Source organism: Triturus cristatus, chromosome 2_2 (genome assembly GCF_964204655.1).
Source record: "Triturus cristatus chromosome 2_2, aTriCri1.1, whole genome shotgun sequence".
In the NCBI taxonomy this organism is placed as follows: Eukaryota; Metazoa; Chordata; class Amphibia; order Caudata; family Salamandridae; genus Triturus; species Triturus cristatus.
In genome coordinates, this window is record NC_140582.1 from 1,038,509,869 (window position 1) to 1,038,532,570 (window position 22,702).

At 45.8% G+C, this 22,702-nt stretch overlaps 1 protein-coding gene across 4 annotated transcripts in view; it reads right to left on the bottom strand.

Annotated features, from left to right (window-relative positions):
- The window catches only part of RGS12 (regulator of G protein signaling 12), an 881,248-nt gene that overhangs the window by 263,428 nt on the left and 595,118 nt on the right, over nt 1-22,702 (bottom strand). The gene's annotated exons all lie outside the window — the stretch shown is intronic.

A 22,702-nucleotide genomic window follows, 5' to 3' on the forward strand; every position in this document is an offset into this window, starting at 1 on the left:
TAAAAGGAACAATTTCTGAGAGCGAAAGTGACGACATTCTGCAAGAAGCTGTGCCACCGTCAATTCGATTGGACACTACAGAGCCTGAACTCTTGTTCCAAGATCAGACAGTATCTGGAAAGAATCACTATAATTTGAGGTCGAGAACTATGGACAAATAAAAATTCTTTTTTTTCTCGGCTATTTTTGAAAGTGCAGCTCTCATCTGAGAAACTTGCTTATTTTTGTGTTTTTTCGAACCGCCATCCGGGTTCAGCTGCAGGGTCGTGGTTGCCCAAGTCTTTGGAGTGCAGCTGAAGACGTTAGGTCGACAGTTCTGGTCGGTCTAAGGGAGTTGCCCTGGACTGACAGAAGCATTCCTTAGCATAGAACACCCTACCACCACGAGGAGCAATTAGAGAGAATGGAGTTTTTCGAGAATGAGAGACCTGCCAAACAGATGAATTTTAAAGCCAAAATGTGTACAATGATGACAAAGAAACGATTTTTGATAATATGTATTTTCATGTTGCTTAGTATAATGATGTTTTTAATAGGATATGTTTTATTCTCTTTTCAAGTGACATTTGCACCTACTGCACAGCCCATACCTCCTTCTACTGTTTCCTCGCATTCTTTTCACCCCCTGCCTGAACACGAACCTGCTAGAAGATTAGAATTAGTCAATAATTCATTCATTCAGCTTTTACACCAACACCAATTAGTAGTTAACACAACTAACTGTTGGGTGTGGTCTTATGCCTCATACTACTGATAAAGGTATCCCTTATCTAGTCCTACCTCTCAGCCATAATGGTTCTGTGTGGGCATATAGAACGATATTCATATACGCTCATGAAGCAAACCCCCTACGTTCTGTGAAAGATAATGCTAAGAATAGTGCTCTAGTTAAGGGTATAGTAGATATGATTAAGGAAGACATCTCCTATGAGACTATCCCGAGAGATGAGACACTAGCATATATTGGATGGAACATAACAGGATATGGAGCTGCTCTGAGTGAGAACCAGCGAGAAAGGGGATCCTCCCCGATTTGGGTTGTACCCCATCAGGGTTACCTATGTCTGCAAGGTAATGGCAAGAATCCCAGAGCTCAGTTAGGGAGAAGTATCTGCACTGAGACATATGTCTTTACGTCTCAGACTTCCCCTTCGTTCTTAGCAGCTAAGGGTACCTATTTCATCTGCCATAATAGAGCCTATACATGGTTGCCCCCTGACTTCTCGGGCACATGTTTTGTTTAGTTCCTGTTGCCTCCCACCTACACGGCCGCGGCAGATTACCATAAAACAAGGATAGTTAGAGGTGTCATCAGTCAAGATGACACTGCAGGACAAGAGTTTGGAGATTTCGTGAAAGGTTCTCTGCCGTTTTGGGGTCCTATGGTTAACAGCAGGAACATAAGGCAATTGACAAGGGTGGTTGAATCCACGGTAGATGAAACCGCCGGTGCCCTTAGTAATTTGACTGCTGAGCTCCAGTCGGATCGCCTTATGACTCTTCAGAACAGGGTCGCATTAGACGTCATACTTGCAGACCGAGGTGGGGTATGTACAGTGATCCAATCAAGTTGCTGTGTTTTCATTCCAGATAACGCTCCGACAGTTTACCAGGCCATTTCCAAACTGTATAAGATCTCCGAATCTATACACGTGGATAAAGGAGATTGGTCATTGATGGGGTGGTTCTGGGAACTGATATCCACCTGGGGATGGAAGATTCTGATATTAATTGGGATGATCTTAGCCATTCTTTTCCTGTTCTGTCTGTGTATACAGTGTGCTCCTGCAATATGTGGCCTCTGTGCTACATCGTGTGTAAGGAAACCTGTATCAAGGGACGAGCTAAGTAATAGGATGATGCTACAGCAACACCTCAATGACTTTATGAATATAGACCTGGATTCAGACCTGGACTCAGACTGACGTGAGTATAGGTTAATTGCCTATGTAAGGGCAAAAGGAGGGTCTGTAGTACTTTAAATTTTGGCTTCGTGTTATAGACATCGTCGTATCATGACGATTTTGGTATCAGCAGACCGCAAATGATTAAGATACTATGCATGAGCATTTTCGCCATGTTCGGGTGAAGAAATCACCCTGAAATCATAGTTTCCGTTCCGATCCCTCGGGTTCCATTTTAGAACGACAGCCATTTTGTGATTGCCCTCACATAGGCCCAGAACTAAAGCCAAGCATGGGTCTGAAGGACACGCACACCTTCGTTGACTTTTCGGTGACCTGGGCAAGCAGACTCCACTGCCCGAAGCCAAACCTGTTCGGCCAGTTCCTTTCCCAGGGGTCGAGCGAGATTAGTATCAAGGCCCAACATATCGTAAAACCTTTGATCACACACAAACCATGGTTAATCTTCTACACACCTGTCCCTGTTTCCTTCTTTATGACTTGCTTTACGAGGAGGAGGTGACCGTTTTTATTGAGGGTCTGTCGATATCTGATGGAAGCAATAAGCCTTGCCGGGTAATTAAGGGCTGGACAATGGGCTTGTCATCATGACTTTGCTTTTTCTTTGTAGTGGAAATATGTGAATGGTTTACTGTAAAATAAGGAATGTTTGCCTGACGCATAATATTTTGTATAAAAGAGAAGGCCGGCTTTGTAAGTTTGAGCAGTCTCCTGAGAATATACACCGCGTTGTACTTCTAGGATATCTGTTACTGGCTGCAGCCAATAAATTCGATCTTTGACTTCACCTAGAAGACTCTGTGTTTCTGTAGTCTGAAACAGGAAGAACTCGAAGTCTTCGGGTGTGTCCCCTGGCACCGCTGGGTTCCGAAAAACCCAGTACTTCAAAAGTGAGCACAACCATCTCTAAAGACAATTCACTGACTGACTTGCCTGCGTACCATAGTGATAGGCACACCATGGAAAAATTGAGCGCTTCACTCTTGTGCTCCAACTGCCTGCAACTGTTGTGAAAGGCACACCTTTCTATAAAAAAAAATCTAAATAAGCATGGGCTGCTATATAATGTACCACCTGCCTGTAATCATGGTGAAAGGCACATCTGAGTGCAAGGGAAACAACAGAATGTGATTTGTTGTGTCTTATTAACTTACAGCACATATCAATGGTGTCTATACTGTCAATGCTATCTGGTGACAGGCACACCTACTTTTGTGGAAAGAAACATATGAATCACAACTTTTAATGTTAGTTAGCGTCTATTTCATTTTTAGGTCTCGCCTGACCCAGCGAATGCGCTGGTCTGGCGAGACTTATTGAGAGGGCTCCAAAAAATGCTACCAGGCCAGCCTAGAGCTACAGTGCAAGTGCGCAGGCGCGCGCGCTTTACCGCGAATACTTTCACGGCCGCTTTGATGTTTGATTGTGATCGCGAACGCGATCACTTTCACTTTCGCGGCCGCTTGGCATAGCCAATAGGTCTCGCTTTTGGGACCTTATAAGTATTTAGTTATGCAACTGTTGCATGGCTAAACACTTACAAGGTCCCAAAGGCGAGACCTATTGGCTATGCCAATGCTTGTTAAAATTCTTGTCAGGAGGGGCTGAAGGGATTTCGGAACCTTCCTTCATTGGTGAATGTTGATGTGTACCAGGTTGCAGTCACACAGATACAACAGATATGGGAGGAAGGTGAATTAAATTTTTGAAGATATACATTTTATTGTAGGACTCAGTGGGAATCCGAATACGTGACTGTTTTGTGCTTTCATGATTTGTTGTAATAATCAGCATACTGCAGATGAACAAGGCCTTTAGAATACTAATAAAAACTATGTCAATGAAAGTCCAGGAAAGGATATGAGCTGGATTGAATACTACAACCTTAAAGTGGGGAATCAGTGCAGCCACAGGTTTTGAGTTAACGATACAAATTTATAGGCAAGTAGATGTTTGAGAATATGTGCAGTTAGTCTGGGCGCAAGATTGATATGAACAGAGTCTTTTGGTCAGATAACTTTAAGGGGTGGAGAACATGTGGCAAGATATTTGTGGTTGAAAGAGGGATTTGATTTTGGTTGGAAATATGTAGAAGGCCCAGGCATTCATTTGGGCCAGATATCTGATCTCCCGGGGTATGTTATAGGTGAAAGTACAAGTACAACAGGAGGTATGATGCTATTGAGGAAGAGTCTAAGGGTGCGATTAAGAGTGAGTTGTATAAATTCAAAGGACGAAAGCACCTTATGACTTGGGAGAATGTTATGCCAGTAAGACAAAGGTTGAGGAACATGGCCTTATCATATAAAGGGAGAGTTAAGGAAATCTTACATGATTTATGTTCTAAAGCTATCATATAACACATTGAATGCACTCATTGGGTATTGTCAATAGCTATTTTATGGTAGAGTTTTGGGGAATTTAGACTGTGTTGACCTGCATGATCTCAACAATGTAATCTGGATTGACAGTTTACACCTTCAATATTCTAAATGAATTGTCTGCTGCATGAGTGACAGTGTTTTCCACAGTAGACTTGACAAGCGCAAATCATCAGGTCGAGCTGGATGAGGAATCCAGACACTTTACAACCTTCATCACAGCCTAAGGGACATACAGGATAAATGTATGCCTTTCTGGCTGGTAAGCAGTATCCCAAAGTCTCATGAATAACATTTTAAAGGATGTGAAAAGAGCCACAGCATTTCAGGACAACAGCTTTGTCTTTGGCACAAGGTTTGAAGAATACAACGTGAATTTACATAGGGGTTTGTCCGTTTTACAGGTGATTTGCTTCCCTGTACTCTGAAAGGTGTACGTTTGGTCAAGAGGGCACAAGATATCCAAGTACGGTATAATGCCGAAAGGTCACTACATTACAGCTATTGCGGATGCCTCACCACAATCAATAAGGAGCAGTTACTATCAATCCTGAGTTTAACTGTGAGGTTTATTGATAATTACTCAAGTAAGGCAGAATTGCTGTACTTATTATTTCAATAGAAAGTGAAGTTAGCAAGGAAACAGGAACTGCTAAAGGTTGCAGGAAACGCTGTTAGCATGAGCTAAAAGCCATTTTCTTCTTGGCAGCCATTTTAGTTAGCCATGTGCTCGCTATGTGCTTTCTCCCTCTTCCAGAGCCTTGCACATGCTCAGAAAGACCTGTAGCTACCAGAATGCACCTGCTCCTAGTATAGAACTGTCAGGCTATTCTTACTGATGTAAGCAGTTTAGTCTCCCCTACCACTTTGTTGAGCAAGCAAATTTTGTATACCCATATTAGTCAATAACCATGCTTGTATGTGCCAGGACCTCCCCTTGGTTTTATGCGGACTATGTAACAAATGCATATATAAGGCCCCTGTTCTCTGTACTCCTTAGAATGTCTCCTACAGTGGCCTGAGGGTACTGTGTGACACAGTCTCCCTCATGTGAGGTTAGTAAATGCATTATTTTTATATTACAGCTTCCGTGCCAATCTCTTCTTTGTTGGTTTAAAGGACCAGGTTCATCAGTGAACCCCTAAAAAGGTTTTTATTTCTACAGAACAGAATGATTGCTTTGAAGATGTCAAAATACATTTGTGAGGGCTATGTGTTCGAAACCCTTCATTGTTGGTAAGAGGTGAAAGGTGGTGGTAGAGGTGAGTGGCTACAGCATAGATAACGTGTTGATGCAGAGAGAATTAGCAAATGAATGGAAAGTGGCTTATCAATCTCATGCCCTGCGTATAGCAGAGAAAAACAATTCTATGATTTTACAGGCATTGCTGGCATATGCACGTGGGTATTGAGCCATTTTGGAACATTTGTGGGGAACCACATTTTTGCTGAAAACAGACCACAAACCCTTGGTGAGTTTTTTAGTACCAGGTGGTGGTCTTTCAATATCTCCAAGACTGGCAAGATATGCGCTTAAATTACAAGTGTGTCATTCTGCAGAGTATGTCTGAGGGAAGTTGGAAGTTCAAGCTGATGGACTGTCAAGGTTACCACTGCGGTTGGATGGTTAATAGAGTATGGATGGTGAAGAGCAGTGCGAGGTTGCTGCAACAAATGAAAATGTTAAGAAAAGTTACAAAACACAGGATAGTGTCATGACGGAGACGGAGTGGCATGAGACAATGCAAAGTGACAGTTATAGGTCACTGGTGAGAAATGTTTTTAGTTGATGGTTGGCAGTCTGAGAATTATCTGCATGGGAATTGTGTTGCTTATGGAAAGCTAAAGAGGAGTTACCATTAAGGGGTAATGCATTATCCAGGTGTAAAGTGCTGTTACCCGTGGGACCGCAGCAGGACATTTTGGGATCTAGGCTGCCAAAAGGACAAATTTGCACATGTGTGTAGTCCGCCAAGATAGTACTGCCGGAAGGACTGTGTCCCATGAGCAGAGGGGACCAGAGGACTCAAACAAAATGGTTACTTAACTGTAGGGGTAGTTCTGCAGCTTGAAGAATTTTTCTGTGCTCTGCATTATACACCATCTAGTGGTTGGGCATCGTCTGTTCCCATTTGGTAGCATGTCCGCCCCCTTCAGATTCTTTTTTTTCCTTGGACACTTGTTTTGTCCTCATATGTTTTTCTGTTGTCCTGACACTCATCTCTTTTTTAGTCCAGATGTGTTTGTTCATGTTGCACCCCATTTCTCGGGGTGGTGGGTGGGTCGCACGTGAATCCAGATAATGTTCAGGTTGCAAACCTACTCCTACAGGTAAGTAACAATTTTGTTGTGAGCCATGAACCTTTTCTAAATTCATACACTCGGAATTAATTTTATAGCTGTATCCTTGCTTATGTTTCGAGACTGGATCTACATTGAACTTACAAACAAGTGCAGTAAAGTAGGAAACTGTGTGTCTGTTGTAGGCCCGCACCCCACACTTTTTGCCTGGCTTTTAAATGTAGCCTCAAATGGAAGTGCACAGGGTCCCTGCCAACCAGGTCCCTGTGCCAGAGCTCCTTCCCTAAACTGTACCTTTTGTTTCCCAATTGGCACCACTTAAGTACTCACTTGTAAGTCCCTAGTAAATAGCACCCTTGGTACCTAGGGCATTGGCACGGAAGAGGGAACACAAGGGTAGCCAGCCGCACAAATTGTGATAGCTAGGGTCCCCTCACCAAGTCCCTGCACTCTGCTATTGCAGACTGTGTGCCTTGGTGCAGACAAACTGAAGAGTCGACATGGCACACATCCCTGGGTGCCATGCCAACAAACACTGCAAAAGATATAGGTAAGACACCCGTCTAGCAGGTCTTAGCCCTATGGCAGGGTGCACTATATCTCCTGTGAGGGGATATCTGCAAGAGCAGATATGCCCCTGCAATATCTTTGTTGATTCCTGGATATTGTAAATGACGAGGGAAGCCATTGTAAGTACATGGGCTGGACATTCGTTATTACGAGCTCGCCAGCTCCACGATTACTTCACTGAAATATGGAATGTTTGGTACCAAACATCTAAGCATAATACACCTACACTGATTCCAGTGTCAGATTTATTAAAAGATGGACACAGAGGACCCCTTAGAGGGGTCCCCTTATACCTACCAATCCTTATTGTGGTCACAGACTGGCCTGATGCAGCCTGCTACCACCAGCCAGTGTTCGGACCTCATGGGGAGAATGCCTGTGCACTCTGAGGCCGAGAACAATGTCTTTCCTGGGTGGAGATTTTCGAATGCCCTCAACCCCCATCGATTTGTACTGGGCGCATGACCTCGAACTTGTACCCTGCACTCAGCCACCCATGTGTCTCTGGTGGTGCACTGTTGGTGCAGAACTGAACCTTTTCCAATACTAACCTTAATTTCTGAAGACTGATCTTGTAAGTCGATATTATCCTTTTGTATGCTGAATGTTTTCTTCCTCCCACAGGTTAACATTGCAAAGTCTGAAAACTGCACTAAGCATCCATTTCTTAAAACTGGAAAGTACTTCTACTGAAAAACGTATTTATCTATGACAAAGTTCTGTGGTTCTACAAAATAAATATAACCAAATATTATTTTTATAAATTGGTCTGGGATGTATTCATTGTGTGTCTCATTTATTGCCACTGTGTGTACAGTAGGACTGTGTTTGCAAAAGCAACAAGAATACTTTACAGTGATACTGAAAATACTTTGTGGTGTTAATCAGCAGTAGCAGTAACTTAGCAATGTAAAAGATAGACACTGCAAATATAAAGACATGTAATGCAATCCTATGGGAGGAGAAAAATGCTACTTACCAGTATGCATCTGTTCTTGGCATGTAGAGCTGCAGATCCTCACACTTGCATTAGATCGCCATCTGGTGTTGGGCTCGGATGCTTGCACCTTGTTGTTGTTTTGGAAGAAGGCTTTGTAGTCACGAGATAGGTGACTCCTCCCTTGGACGATAGTGCGTATGGGCATCGACTTCATCCTTAGATTGTTTTTTGCCATGATGGGAAATGATTGAGTTAGTAGAAAGAAGGAGGTCCATGTGTGTATATCTAAGTAAGACAGAACTGGAACAGATACAGGTCCCGGGGAGGTGGGTGGGCGTGTGAGGATCTGCAGCTCTACATGCCAAGAACAGATGCATACAGGTAAGTAGCATTTTCCGTTCGAGGCGTATGAGCTGCAGATCACACACTTGCATAGACTGTACAGCAGTATCTCCCCTAGCGGTGGTCACCTGTATTGGTTGCAGTAGTTTGAAAGAGAGTTTTAAGAACAGCTTGGCCCACAGAAGCTTGCTGCTTGGCCTGCACATCAACACAATAGTGTTTACTGAAGGTGTATGTTGTAGACCATGTTGCTGCCTTACAAATGTCTCCTAGGGGATGTTCCCTAAGAATGCCATAGAGGCCCCTAGTTTGCGTGTGGAATGCACTCTAGGGGGAATTGTCAATGTGCGTTTGGCTTTCTGGTAGCATATTTGGATACATTTAACGATCAACCTTGCAATCCCCGCCTTGGAGATGGGATTACCCTTATGCGGTGGGGAGAAAGCTACGAACAGTTGTTTTGTGAAAGGATTTGGTTCTATCAATGTAATAAAGTAGGGCTCTTTTTACATCTAGGGTGTGTAGAGCTCTCTCCGCTACGGAGTCGGGGTTTGGAAAAAACACTGGTAACTCCACTGATTGGTTAAGATGAAATGGAGAGATGACTTTAGGAAGGAATATTGGGTTTGGTCTGAGACCCACCTTGTTACGATGTAATTGTAAGAATGGTTCTTCTATGGTTAAAGCCTGAATCTCACTTACTCTTCTAAGAGAGGTTATGGCAATAAGGAAAGCTGCTTTCCATGTGAGGACCTGCAGTTCGCATTTATGTAAAGGTTCAAATGAGGGTCCCATGAGCCTGTTAGGAACAATATTTAGATTCCACACTGGAGAGGGTGGTAACCTTGGAGGAATGATTCTTTTCAGGCCCTCCATGAAGGCTTTAATTGCAGGGACTCTAAAATGTGTTGTCTGTTTTGCAGATAAGCAGCAAATGCTGCTAGATGTAAACGTATGGATGAGTATGCTAGATTACATCTTTGCAAATGCAGTAGGTAGTAAATGATATTCTGGATGGAGGCATCCAGTGGATCAATATGGCTGTTGGTGCAGTAAATGGCAAATCTTTTCCATTTTGCAGCATAGCAAGCTCTAGTAGTAGTGCGTCTGGCTTCTTTAATGATGTTCATACAGTCCAGTGGTAGGTTAAGGTAACCGAACTCTAGGACTTCAGGAGCCAGATCGCCAGATTCAGCTGACCTGGATCTGGATGTCTGATCTCTCCATGGTTCTGGATTAGCAGGGATGGGGACAAGCGCAGTTTTTAGTGCAAAACTAGTGAGAGTTCCAACAGTGTTGTGAACCACGGCTGACGTGCCCATGTGGGAGCTACTAAGATGAGTTTGAGAGACTGTTGTCGGAGCTTGCGTATCACTAGTGGAATCAGTGGGAGTGGCGGAAAAGCGTATGCAAATCTGCCTGACCAGTTTATCCATATCGCATTGCACTTGGACAATGGGTGTGGAAACCTGGCGGCGAAGATTGGGCATTTTGCAGTTTCATGTGTTGCGAACAGATCTATGTCTGGTTGGCCCCACATCTGGAAAAATGGTAGAAGAACCTGGGGATGTAGTTCTCATTTGTGAATCTGTTGTATCTGTCGACTTCACAGATCCGCAATCGGATTGTGAACCCCTGGAAGGTGTTCAGCAAGTAGATATATATTTTGAGGGATGGCCCATCTCCAAATGTTCTGTGCGAGCTGGGACAGCTGCAGAGAGTGTGTGCCTCCTTGTTTTTGTATGTAGTACATGGCTGTCATGTTGTCCGTCCGGATCAGGACAGCTTTGGTTTGTACATGTACTTGGAATGATTTTAAAGTTAGAAATATTGCTAGTAGTTCCAGGTGATTGATGTGGAGCACTTTTTGTTGAGTGGTCCACTTGCCTTGGGTTGTATGTCCGAGGAAATGGGCTCGACATCCTGTGAGTGATGCGTCTATGGTGAGTACTATCTGTGGAACAGGTTCGAGGAACGGCCGCCCTTTGGACAAGTTTTTGTGTTCCACCACTGCAGAGAGCGATGTGTGTGGCTTTCTACCAACACCAGATCTGTAAGTTGCCCTTGAGCCTGATTCCACTGATGTGCTAGACATTCCTGTAAGGGGCACATTTGAAGTCTTGCATAAGGAACACTCTGGCTGAGAGAGAGTGTTGGGCTTGAAATTTTGTGATGAGGGTTTGTATACTGGCTATCCTGGCTGTACTGGGATATGCTAGAGCTGTCAAGCTGTTTATTGTGGTCCCCAGATATTGGTGTATATGAGAGGACTGGAGATGCGACTTGGTGTAGTTGACCGTGAATCCCAAGTTGTGTAATGTTTGGATAGTGTGGTGAGTGTGTTGAACACATTGGTTGAATGACTTGGCTTTTATTAGCCAGTCGTCCAGTTATGGGAAGACATGGATCTGTTTTCTTCTCAGATGTGCTGCTACTACCGCAATACATTTTGTGAATACTCTGGGTGCGGTGGTGACTCAGAATGGAAGGACTTTGAACTGATAGTGTTGTCCGTCCACTACAAACCTTAGATACTTTCAGTGAGCAGGATGTATGGGAATGTGGAAGTAAGCGCCCTTGAGATCTAGTATGGCTAGGAAATCACCTTGTTGTAGCAGCGGAAGCACTTGTTGGAGAATCATCATATGAAAATGATCCGAGTGTATGTCTAGGTTGAGGGGTCTGAGGTCGAGTATCGGTCTTAGAGTCCCGTCCTTTTTGGGTATTAGGAAGTACAGCGAGTAAACCCCTGTTCCTTGATGTTGTAAGTGAACGGGCTCGATTGCGTGCTTTTGAAGCAGTGCGAGAACCTCTTGTTTTAGGAGCGTGAGATGATCTGTGGACATTGGACGCTGCTTGGGTGGTATGTGTGTGTGTGTGTGTGTGGGGGGGGGGGCGGAATTGTCTGTTGTGATGGAATTCCAGACAGGCAGGAACTGTAATAATCTTCCCCCGACTGGAGTGGAATGGTCTGGGGGGAGCGGAGGGAAATCACTGTTTTGTATGGCCTCTTCCTTTTTAGGTCTCGCCTTGCTATCGCGTAAGCGATCGCAAAGCGAGACTATTGTAAGGGGCTCCCAAAAGTGCTCCGAAAAGCGGATTGCATGCGAGCACGCGCACAATAACGTGCATCGTGCCGCCATGCAATCCGTTTGGCAATCTAACTTCAAAGGGTCCGCTCCCCCGCCTGGAATGCGCTCCCCCGCCAAGCGTGCGCGCCACGCTCCGCCAGGCTTGTCTTGTTTTTTTTGTTGCATATTTATATAGCGCCAACTCGACCCGAAGGTATTGGAGCGCTGTACATAGCACCGTATTTACATTACACATTCAGGAGGCGGCAGCGCAGCCGACGGATCACATCCTCTCCTATTCTCTCCCTCCTGCCACGTATTCCATTACATGCATTGCCCTCTTCTTCCTCTCGTTCCACTTTCTGTTTGTTTGTACCATTCGCTCTCCCCAGCCTCGTTCTCTGGCCTCTCTATCTCTTGCAGCTTTTTTTTCATATTTCCCTCCATTTCTTTCTCTCTCAATCTTGCTGTCTCCATCTCTCTGTTTCTCCCAACCACTGTCTATTAATTCTACTTCTTTTTTTCTTTTACTCATTCTTTCCATTTCCTCCCCAGCTGTCTGTCTGCACATATTTCTTCTTCTGTGAATATTGTTCTTTCTTCTATGTGCTGTCTCTGTCTCGCTGTCCACCTCTCTCTCTCTCCGTCTTATTTAGCCCCCTCTTCTCCATTGTGTGTTTCCGCTTTCCCCGCACCCCCTGCTCTACCGGCCCCCCTCCCTCCATCTGTACAAGGGGGTAGGGGATCAGATAAGCCCCTACAGACACTAAGGACGCGATAGGTCACCAGGGTCAAAGGGGAGCCAGCCTTTCCAGGGAAGAGAACAAGCGACTAAAATACAGATTCCAGGTTGCCTTCGAGATAGATAGCGCCTTGTTGCATGTTGCATCCTCACCAGGATATTTTTGATATCAGAAAGTATCGGAGCATCAGCAAGACCCTGCAAGCCTCTTCGCCACTCAATATCACTTTCATATTTAGCCCCAAAGACAACATATAACTTAGTAACGAACAATGTTTAACTCTGCAAAACAACGTTGGCATAGATGTAAACACAACAGCACAACATCTTGCAAACTCTTGAAAAGATAACTTTTTAGTACTTTTATATAGCGCGAACTTGACCCAGTATCTGGTATCAGAGCGCTTTACATAGCACCAGTTGCGTTACATGAGGACACATTCATTTTTGTTTGGCACAGAGAGATTAAGTGATTTGCCCAAAATCACAGGATGTTCAGCGTCATTGCCGAGACTTGAACTCGGTTCCCCGATTCGAGGTCGACCACCCTAGCCGTTAGGCCAACTCCTCTCCCGTTTTAGAAAGACAAAGCAAGAGTGATACGCTACAATAAAAAACTACTTTGGAAAATGAGGACATATGGTTGGACTATTTCACCTAGAAGCAATATCTGCTTACAGACGAGCTGGTCCGGGTTTTAGACTCACCAGGATGTCTTCGGTTAGGGATAAGGGGGTAAATCCATCAGCATCTTTTAGCCCAAAAACACTCCTAGATGTGGCTTGAGTTAGTTATGAAATACGAAATCTACTTAAAACTCAGAGAAAGCTTAAAGAGTTTGCCTTCATCTTACCACACCTGTCACCCTGGGACCAAATTGTTGCTCTTTTAAAAATACAGAATATTTCTTATTTGATGGCTGTCCGAGAAAAAAGAAAAAACTGTATTTTGTTTCTCATAGAATGGCAAAACACACTGTGCAATGAAGTGAGTGTTTTTTTTCTAGAAATGTCATCAACGAAAGTACAATTACAGGCTAAAAGAGAAAATAACTGTTCACTCTTATGATTGCTTTTTTATATCTGGCCTAAAGATAGCTTTAGCTGTCTTGCTGGTCTTTGCTTTTCCCAAAAAATAACGATGCTCCCTCCACACAGTACAAGATATTGGGTGGTCCAGCTCCAGACATTGGATACCTTCAATTTGAGAGACTGCATTTAGCTTTTCACAACACAGCCGCTGAAAAAGAAATCCCCCTTTGTTAAACAACTGCAGGGACTTGTATTCCCCAGTGGCTACTAGTATCTAGGGTGTCATCACTTTAATAAAATATTTGTTTCTTAAATTGAAGCCTATGATATCGACTCACTATCTTAAACCAGCTTTGGCATATTTATATTGGATGGAAAACAAGTATAAATTAAGATTTAAAAAAACAAAAACACGTATTGAGCCATGACATGCAGTCTTTTAATTTTGAGACATCATCAAACTTATCGCCGACCCTTCCGACGAACTTGAGTAAGTCTCTTCGCGCCCAACTTGCTCTTCTTTCTGTGGTTTTTATTTACTATTTTTTTTTTTGCATAGGCGAGGAGATGTGAGCCGCTTGTCGAGCCTGGGGTTCTGCATTCTTTGTAGTTTTGCCGTGAACAGCATATGGGCATTCTATTTGTGGCGAGGCGCATGCCTTTGGTTTCAGCTTTACATAGTACCAGAGTGTTTGCGATTTTGTCTGTGTCGCTATTCGGCAGTGTATACGTTTGTTTCCATCTGCGTTCATTTTTGAGTAGCACATCCCTCCGCTTCAAATTACGGACTGCAGCAGAACCGCGCACGCTAAAATATATGGCTCTGATAAACCACACTGTATTCAGCTAGGCTTGGGTTGGGTTGCATATCACACAAACCACATGTCTTTGTCTCTGCAGACAGCATACGTTATATCCCGGGCGTCCTGCAGCGTCATTTGGTGGAGGCAGAATGTTTAAAATGTGTGCAGTAAACGTCACATTTTGTAACACGCATTTGCAATGCAATAGGTCTCGCAATTGCGAGATTTAGAGCTATTGGCATTGTAAATGACAAGGCCTTTTATTTATGTTTTAAAAACCAAAACATAAATAAAAGTAATTGTCAATTACAATGCCAATGGCTCAAACTCGCGTGAATGCGAGACCTATTGCATTGCAAATGCTTGTTTGTTATTCCCTCTATATCCGCCTCTAAAATATCCTCTATTGGGGGATGTTTGTGTAGTGGCTTTAAACGAAGATGAGGTGTCTGTGCCCATGTTTTTGGAGGCTCCTCTATAGAAGGAGCGACGAAAGGAGCCACGTGTTTGTGGAGACTGTAACGCTCCCATGGACTTAGCAGTACAAGTGTCTTTCTTCACTTTTTCAAGTGCAGTGTTTACAGCCGGGCCAAAAAGTTGTTCTTGTTGAACGGCTGGTTAAGGATGGTAGTCTGGACCTCCTGCTTAAAGCCTGAAATGCGCAGCCAGGTATGTCGTCTAAGGAGTACACTGGCATTGATGGATCTAGAGGCAGTGTCTGCCGCATCAATTGCGCATTTAATTGACGCGTTTGAAATTAGTTTTCCCTCTTGGATGAGATAATTTGCTTGGGTTTTATATTGGTCAGGCAAATGCTGTAATAGGGTTTCCAGTTTGTCATAGTGGGCCCTATCATATCTAGCCAGCAGTGCTTGAGTGCTGGCTATGCGCCAGTGATTGGCTGCCTGCGCAGCTACCCTTTTGCCAGAAGCATCCAGTAATTTGGATCCTTTATCAGGGGGTGGCGCATCCCCGGAGGTTTGCGAGTTGGCGCGCTTCCTAGCGTTGGAAACTACTAGAGAATCCAAAGGCAGCTGGCCCTTAATGTAAGCAGGGTCATTAGGAGCAGGTCTATATTTCTTATCGATTCTAGGGTTAAGAATCCTGGCACGTACGGGATCTTTGAACACTTCAGGGGCATGCTTAATGACTCCCTTGATCGTTGGCAATATTTGCACTGTCTTTTGGGACTGTTCGAATGTGTCCAAAAGGAAGTCCTCCTCTGCTGTGTCTGAGTGCATTGAGACGCCGTGATAAACGGCAGCCCTATTAAGCAATTGTCCAAAACCAATATTATCGTCTGGGGGAGATGGTTTTGAGGGGTATGGCTGGGGGCTTGGGAGGTCTGGTAGATCTGTTGGGACAGGGTACTCCCAATCATCTTGGGGTGGGTCGTCTGGATCTGTGAACGGGTCATTTGGGTCAACCCCCACCCCTTGGTCATCATCATCATCTGGAGGTGGTGTATGTGGTGGAGAAGTTACAGGAAGAGGTGGTGTAATAGAATTAGGGAGAGGAGGTGGGTTAGAAGGAAGTACAGGAGAAGAGGGAGGCATAGGTGATGTAGCAGAGTCCTTTTTCACAGGCACTGGAGTAGCAGGTGCTGTGTCTAACCTACTCTTCTTACGTGGCACAGCTGTGACATGTCCTGTTTCAGGATTAATATAAATCTGTTTCTGCTTAGGATCGACAGTATCCGGGTGAAAAAGTTACTCTTCTTCGGGAACCGCCTTCAGTGCCGATCTTTACGGTTCCGAGCGTGGCTGGTGTTGAATTTTATGGTCTTCTGCCTTAGGAGGCGTGGTAGAGTCCTTAGGCTTGTATTTTGGTTCCGAGGGTGTTGGTTCCGGAGCCGAAGCAGGATCTTTAGGCTTGGAAGCCGGCTTGTCTACGGACCTCGAGATTTACGGGTCCGATTTGTCTTTGGAGGTGGAAGGCTTCGGAACCGATTTCGCAGCAGAGTGTTCCTTTGGCTTCGGTGCCGAAGGTGCCGGCGGGACGATTACGTGAGGTTTGCTCGGTCCCGAGCTTACGGAAGGCTTGTCTCTTTTCTTCGGAGCCGAGCCTGGAGGCGGGGCTTCTGAAGTGTATTTTCGGTCGCGACTGGGGCCCACAGGCGAAGTCTTGACCAGTGCCTTCGGTTTTGGTGGTGGGGTTGGGGTAGGGGCAGTAGTACTCACTTGTTGACCAGGAGTGATGGGGTCGTCCGAGTCGTCTGCCTCTGACACGATTTCGAGATCTTCGGAATCTTCTTCCGGGACATCTGGGCCTTCGTCGAAGATGTCCTCTGGTTCCGGAGCCGATTCCTGCGCCATGATGTGACGTCGAGCCCTTCGATCTCGAATAGTCTTCTTCGATCGAAAGGATGCGCAGGCTGGACAGCAGGACTCGTGTTCAGGTGAGAGGCACAGGTTGCAGACCTTGTGATGGTCACTGTGCGGGAATTTTGCTCCAAACTGGGGGCATTTTTTGAATGGCGTCCTTTCCATGAGCCGTAGGCCTTACGGCGTGGATAGGCCCAGTGGCCCGCGTCGACGACCGGAATTGAGCCTATGAAAGGCGCATCGAATGATGTTTGAAGTCAATCCGAAGAGTTTGTGGAAGTTTTGCGCACCGAAAAAGTTTGAAATGGAGATTTCGAACTGGAGCGCAAAAGTTGCATCTGAACCCAATGGCGGAAAAAAACAATCTAAGGATGAAGTCGATGCCCATGCGCACTATCGTCCAAGGGAGGAGTCGCCCATCTCGTGACTACAAAGACTTCTTCCAAGACAACAACAAGGTGCAAGCATCCGAGCCCAAGACCAGATGGTGATCTAATGCAAGTGTGTGATCTGCAGCTCATATGCTTCAAACAAACAGCTATGCATATTTACAGGTAAGTACTCGACTTACAGAGCCAGTCTTGGGAATTTTAGACCAACACTGGGCAAGGGTCAGGTCAAGCTAGGTAATGCACCACTGGCGGCACTGGGGAGGTCAGGTGAACTGGGCCCAATGTTAGTCAATGGAGACTGAGGGCAACCACAAGAGGGGGAACAACCTTTACAACGCAACTTTTACAACGCACTACCATTACAACGAAACTGTTACAACGCAGGACATTACAACGCAAGTCTTTACATCGACTTGCACTAGATGGCGTGCTAACATTAAAAATAGTGTAGTGTACTATCCCAACACCTTCCCTACTGTTACATGGACTGGAGTTGGAATAGTAAATTACACTTTTTTAATGTTAGCACGCCATCTAGTGCAAGTCGATGTAAAGACTTGCGTTGTAATGTCCTGCGTTGTCAATGCACTCGCGTTGTAAAACTTTCGTTGTAACAGCATGCGTTGTAACAGCATGCGTTGTAACGTCATACATCCCCACAAGAGGTGCTGGTTTCAGGTAGGTACCTGCGGTTGCAGGGCACAGGCCCCAGGGGTTTATACAAGCACAGGAGAGACCACAAGACAGCACCACGCAGTCACCACCAGTGACACAGGGGTGGCAGGGTGCATGGTGCAAATCAGCGTTGGGCGCCCAATGCAAGTGAATGGGGAATCTTGGACAAAGAGGCATTAGGCTCAAACCAGGAGGCTGGAAGCAGGAGACCAACAGCTGAGCAGTTAACAAGAGGTGTCGGTGGATGCCTGGGCTCTGTCGGCTGGTCTTCCTGAAGACAGGGGGCTGAGAATACAGGGGTGCCTTTGGATGTCAGAACTTCTTTACCGGAACCAGTAAGGGGGACCCTGTGAGATGAGGCTACAGGTGTCTTCGTGGAGTCCAGGAGAGGCCAGTCACCGATGGTTTCGAGGTCAGGCTCGCTGGGGAGACTTCACTGGATAGGCGAGCCACTCAGACTCAGGCTGTGGAAGTCGGGGGCGGAGTAGGCAGGAGTTGCGGTTCCAGCAGGATTCAGAGATAGGGCTACTGTCTCGGACAGATCTGGTATTTGTTAAAAAGCAGGCAGTCTTCCTTTGGTTTCTGGAAGTTGCTGGCCGCAGACCAGGCGTTGTCTTCTTGCAGAATCTTTAAAGCTGGGTACAGGCTGGTAGGACTGAGGCCAAGTCAGTAGTCTTCAGGCTTTGCTGCACGTCATCTTCGCCCTTCTTCTTAGGTAGCAGGAATCTGAGGATCAAGGTTCAAGAATGCCCCTAAATACTACATTTAGGGGTTACAGGTACTGCCAGGCAGTAGCCAATGGGCTACTTACCCTTAGGGTGATTACACCCTTTGTATGTCTCCTCTCTTTGGGGAGGGGGGAATTCCCAAACCTGACTGGCTAAAATTCTTTCATCCAACATGGAGGATTTTCTAAGGAGGGGTCATCTCGGTCAGGGACACCTTAGGGGTGGTCCTGGAAGAAAGGGGACACACCTCTCCTGCTTAGTAATATTCCAGCCGACCTTGCCGCCAAAGGTTGGGTTTGGTCAGAGGGGCGGGCATCTCCACTAGCTGGAGAGGCCCAGGCTAGCATAACAAAGGGCAGGAAGCCTTTGAGGTTCACCACTCTGAATGCTGTCCCTGCTTGGGGGTAGTTTAGAAGCACCTCCAACCCAAGCAGGCTTTGTTACTGACCCATGAGAGCACAAAGACTCCCACCTCAGGGGGCCAGAAACATGTCTGAGTGTGGCAGGCTTGTGCAGACTTGTCAGCTGTACACTAGGGAGTTGATCATTTGCAGGGGGCATCTCTAAGATGCCCTCTGAGTGCATTTGGTAATAAATCCAGCACTGTCATCAGTGTGGGTTTATTATGCTGAGAAATTTGATAAAACCATCATGGAGTTCGTAATGGCAAACTCCAAGCCCATGTACTCAACATGGCTTCACTTCACTTACAATGTTTAAGAATGGACTTGGACACTCTAGGGGCATATTGCTCATGCAGCTATGCCCTCACCTGTGGTATAGTGCACCCTGCCTTACGGCTGTGAGGCATGCTTGAAGGGTGACTTAGCTATGTCACAGGCAGTGTTTTCTAGGCATGGCATACAGGCATGTGTGCCACGTCTTAAATTTTGTCTGCACCAAAACACACAGTCTGCAATGGCAGTGTATATGTGTTAGGTGAGGGGTCTCTGAGGGTGGCACAACACATGCTGAAGCCCTTAGAGACCATCTCTGGTCGCAAGGTCCTTGGTTCCAGTGGTACCTTTTACAAGACACTTATATGTGAGCCAGAGATGTGCCAATTGTGGAAACAAAGGTATAGTTTTGGGGAAAATAGTCAACGTGCATCAGACATTAGGCAAAACGTGGGGGGTAACCATGCAAAAAGGGGCACTTTCCTACAAATGGGTACTAAAGAAGGTCCGTAAGGGCTGCAGCATGTATTGTGCCACCCTAAGGGACCCCTCACCACACTCAAGCATACTGCCACTGCAGAGTGCGTGAAATGGTGCAGGCCAACATGAAAACACAACCTGCCACACATCCCCTCTGCCAAGCCTGCAGACACTGCATGCAATAAATGTAAGTCACCCCACAGCAGGCCTTACAGCCCAAAGGCAGGGTGCCTTATATTACATGTGCGGACATATCTGCCTGAGCAGATGTGCCACTGTGATGTCCAAGTCGATTCTTAGACACTGCAAGTGAACAGGGAAGCCATCTTAAGTATATGTACTGGGCACTGGTAATTTGGAGTTCCTCAGTTACATGACAGCTTCACTGAAACCAAAGGTGTGAGCTACCAAACACCTCATATTAATAAATCCACACTGATTCCAGTGACAGATGTATTAATACATGCACCCAGAGGGTACCTTAGAGGTACACCCTGTATCCTACTAATCCTCTGGTGTGCTAGCTGACTTGTACAGTCCAGCCTGCCTCCACAGATGTGCTTCTAACTCCCTAAGAGGTGAGAGCCCCGCTCTTAGAGGTCAGGCACAATGACTGCTCTGGCAGGAGGTGTTTACACCTCCTGTAGCAGAATTGCTAGTAAATCAGCATACTAAGGCCAAAGGCTTCAAAGCCTCTGCCGCCATTGATATGCAACCTTGGCATCCCTGGGAGTTGCCATCCCCAGCCCTGAGGCCAATCTGGCACCAGGACATGCATGAAATTAGTTATACGAGGAGGCGTATAATAGAGCCAGGTAAGACACACCCCTTAAGTGAGCTGTCTGATGTGCCCCACTCTAGGAAAATGCTGCCACCTTGGTGATAGCAGAATTAAGAACACTGGGGCAGGGTTATGCCCACGTCCCACAAGTAGTAGTCATATAAGGAGCGTAGTGACCCCAAGGGTAAGCAGCCCATTGGCAACTACTCTACACTTCTCAGACTTCTTTAAATTGAGAATGCAGGTGCCCCCCTGACACCAGAACTTTAGATTCACCTGATTACAGAAAAAGAGGATACTGAAGAACCCATCAACATGAGAACTGAAGACTGCTGTGGACTTTTTTCGCCAAACCCTACATGCCCGCCCCAGATTTCACAATTGCAAAGACCCGACACATCATGCAGCTGTGCAACCTTCAAAAGTGTTGAAGGGTTGCAAGTACTTCAAAAACCAGCCAGCATCTCCCTTTGAGTGGAGGAGTCACTCCCCTGCATCCTGCAGGCACCAACAATGATGTCCGGTTCATAGAAGCTGCTGAGCACTGGATCCACAGACGCAGTAGCCGCACAGAAGGAGATCAGCATACTGAAAGAGATCAGATCCATCTCCTTACCAAGTTTGGAGATGCCAGGAACCCTACGAGCCTCCCTGCACCAATACCCAGGGTACCAGACCACTTGCCATGACCAACGCTTGTTTAGAGTCCAATCCGGACTCCAACAATCCAAAAACCAACCAGTCGATGAGGGACGTCAGCTCCGCAGAGGCCAGCACCGAGAGTAGCTCAACTGTCTTGTTTTATTCCCCTGTGCAGGCCTAGACTGAGAACCAATACCGCCTAAGACACACGAGGGCCAGCCGAGAGCTTCTCGGCCTGGGTCCACGAAGACACTGTCACCCCTTGCTCCCAGGACCCTCACGAACTACGCACCCTGTTGGGTGCGCCTGGACCTGTTCCCCTTTGCAGCCTATTTCTTGGTGGCCCCCATCTTTGCCAGCAGTGTAGCATGCCAGGCTACCAACCTGTCAGACACCTCTGCACATGGACACACCAGGGCAGATAAAACCGAACTGCTGGTGGAACTTGGGACCTTGGCCCCTTAACACTCCATGACTTAAAGGGGACCCTAGAAATCCTACTGCAAATATCTATATGCACTGAATGCTCTTCTCTCCATAGGAAGCATTATGCGTAAAAGTGCATTGTTTGGTAAGATTGCTGAAAACTTTAAAAGTACTAACTGGAAAAGTACTTACCCAATTACGAAATTCTTGATGTTGAAATATATATAAAAAGATAAGTTATTTTTCTAAATTGGTGTGGATCTCCTTCTTGATCGTGTGCATCATTTATTGACTGTGTATGCAACAAATGCCTTATACTCCCATCTGATAAGCCTAATGCTGCTCAACCACACTACCACAAATACAGCACTTTGGGATTGTTAAAGTGAGCCCCTGTCCACTTATAAGGGATACCTGGACTCTACACAGCATACCTCTTTTTGGCGTACTATATTAAGTGCCAGCTTCCTACAGGTTGTCCAATGACGGAATAGGGGTGAGAACGTGTAGAATACTGATAAAGTATAAGGAGAAAGTTTTGCCTTAGACAAATAGAGGCTAGGGTCTTGATTGGAGTGTGTGGTTGAGGAGGGAGATGTGGACATCCAAGGTTGGATTGTTCTTGCTGGAAAGGGATGGTAGAAGATAGGTATGGTGTGGTGGTTTGAATCCAGGTGCAGCTGGCTCTGTTAGAAGATGCCGGTTGCTGCCAAGCATTGTTGCTCCATTGGGTTTAACGTAAATAAAGTAGAAATACCACCTTTTACACTTCATGTGTCTTGGTGCCCATCCTTCTAACACAGTACAACATTCCCTATGCTTCCTAATCAGAAGGGAAAAAAAGAAATGGGGGGGCAGGAATAACAGCCAACAAAAATGTTCCTAGAAGGATCTAAATCCTCGTGTACCAGTCATTACAGAATTTGCTGAGCAAACAGACTAATACATACAGGGACAGGAATGTGCCATATATAACATATGGAAAGCTGCACACTACACAAGGAGGCTCTGTATTAACCAGCGCCAGAAGCAGTTTGAGATGTCGCCAAGAGGTGGTAGAGATACTGATAAGTACAGAATAGGAATATCAAAACACACAAGAAGATGGACGGAATGTTGCACATTGGCAAAACATTCACCCCCAGTCACAGATCTGGGTTTAATCCATCGTTAGTTTGCTCACCACGCCACCCCAGTTCAGACATGGCCATATGCAAATCAGTCTTGACCCTGTGCCTCATGGGAACAGTCCAGCCCGAACTGCCAAGCCATGTCTTCCCTGGACCGGAATCAAGCATCCTAGGACCGGTTTCGGGGTTTCACCCCTCTTCAGCCAGGATAGCTTGACTCCAGTGGCGTAGTGAGCACGGGACCCACGTCTGGGCATACCCTTCCCACATAGGGCAAACAGCAAAACACACAAGATGGCCTGGTTCGGGCTGGACTGTTCCCATTGGGCACAGGGACAAGA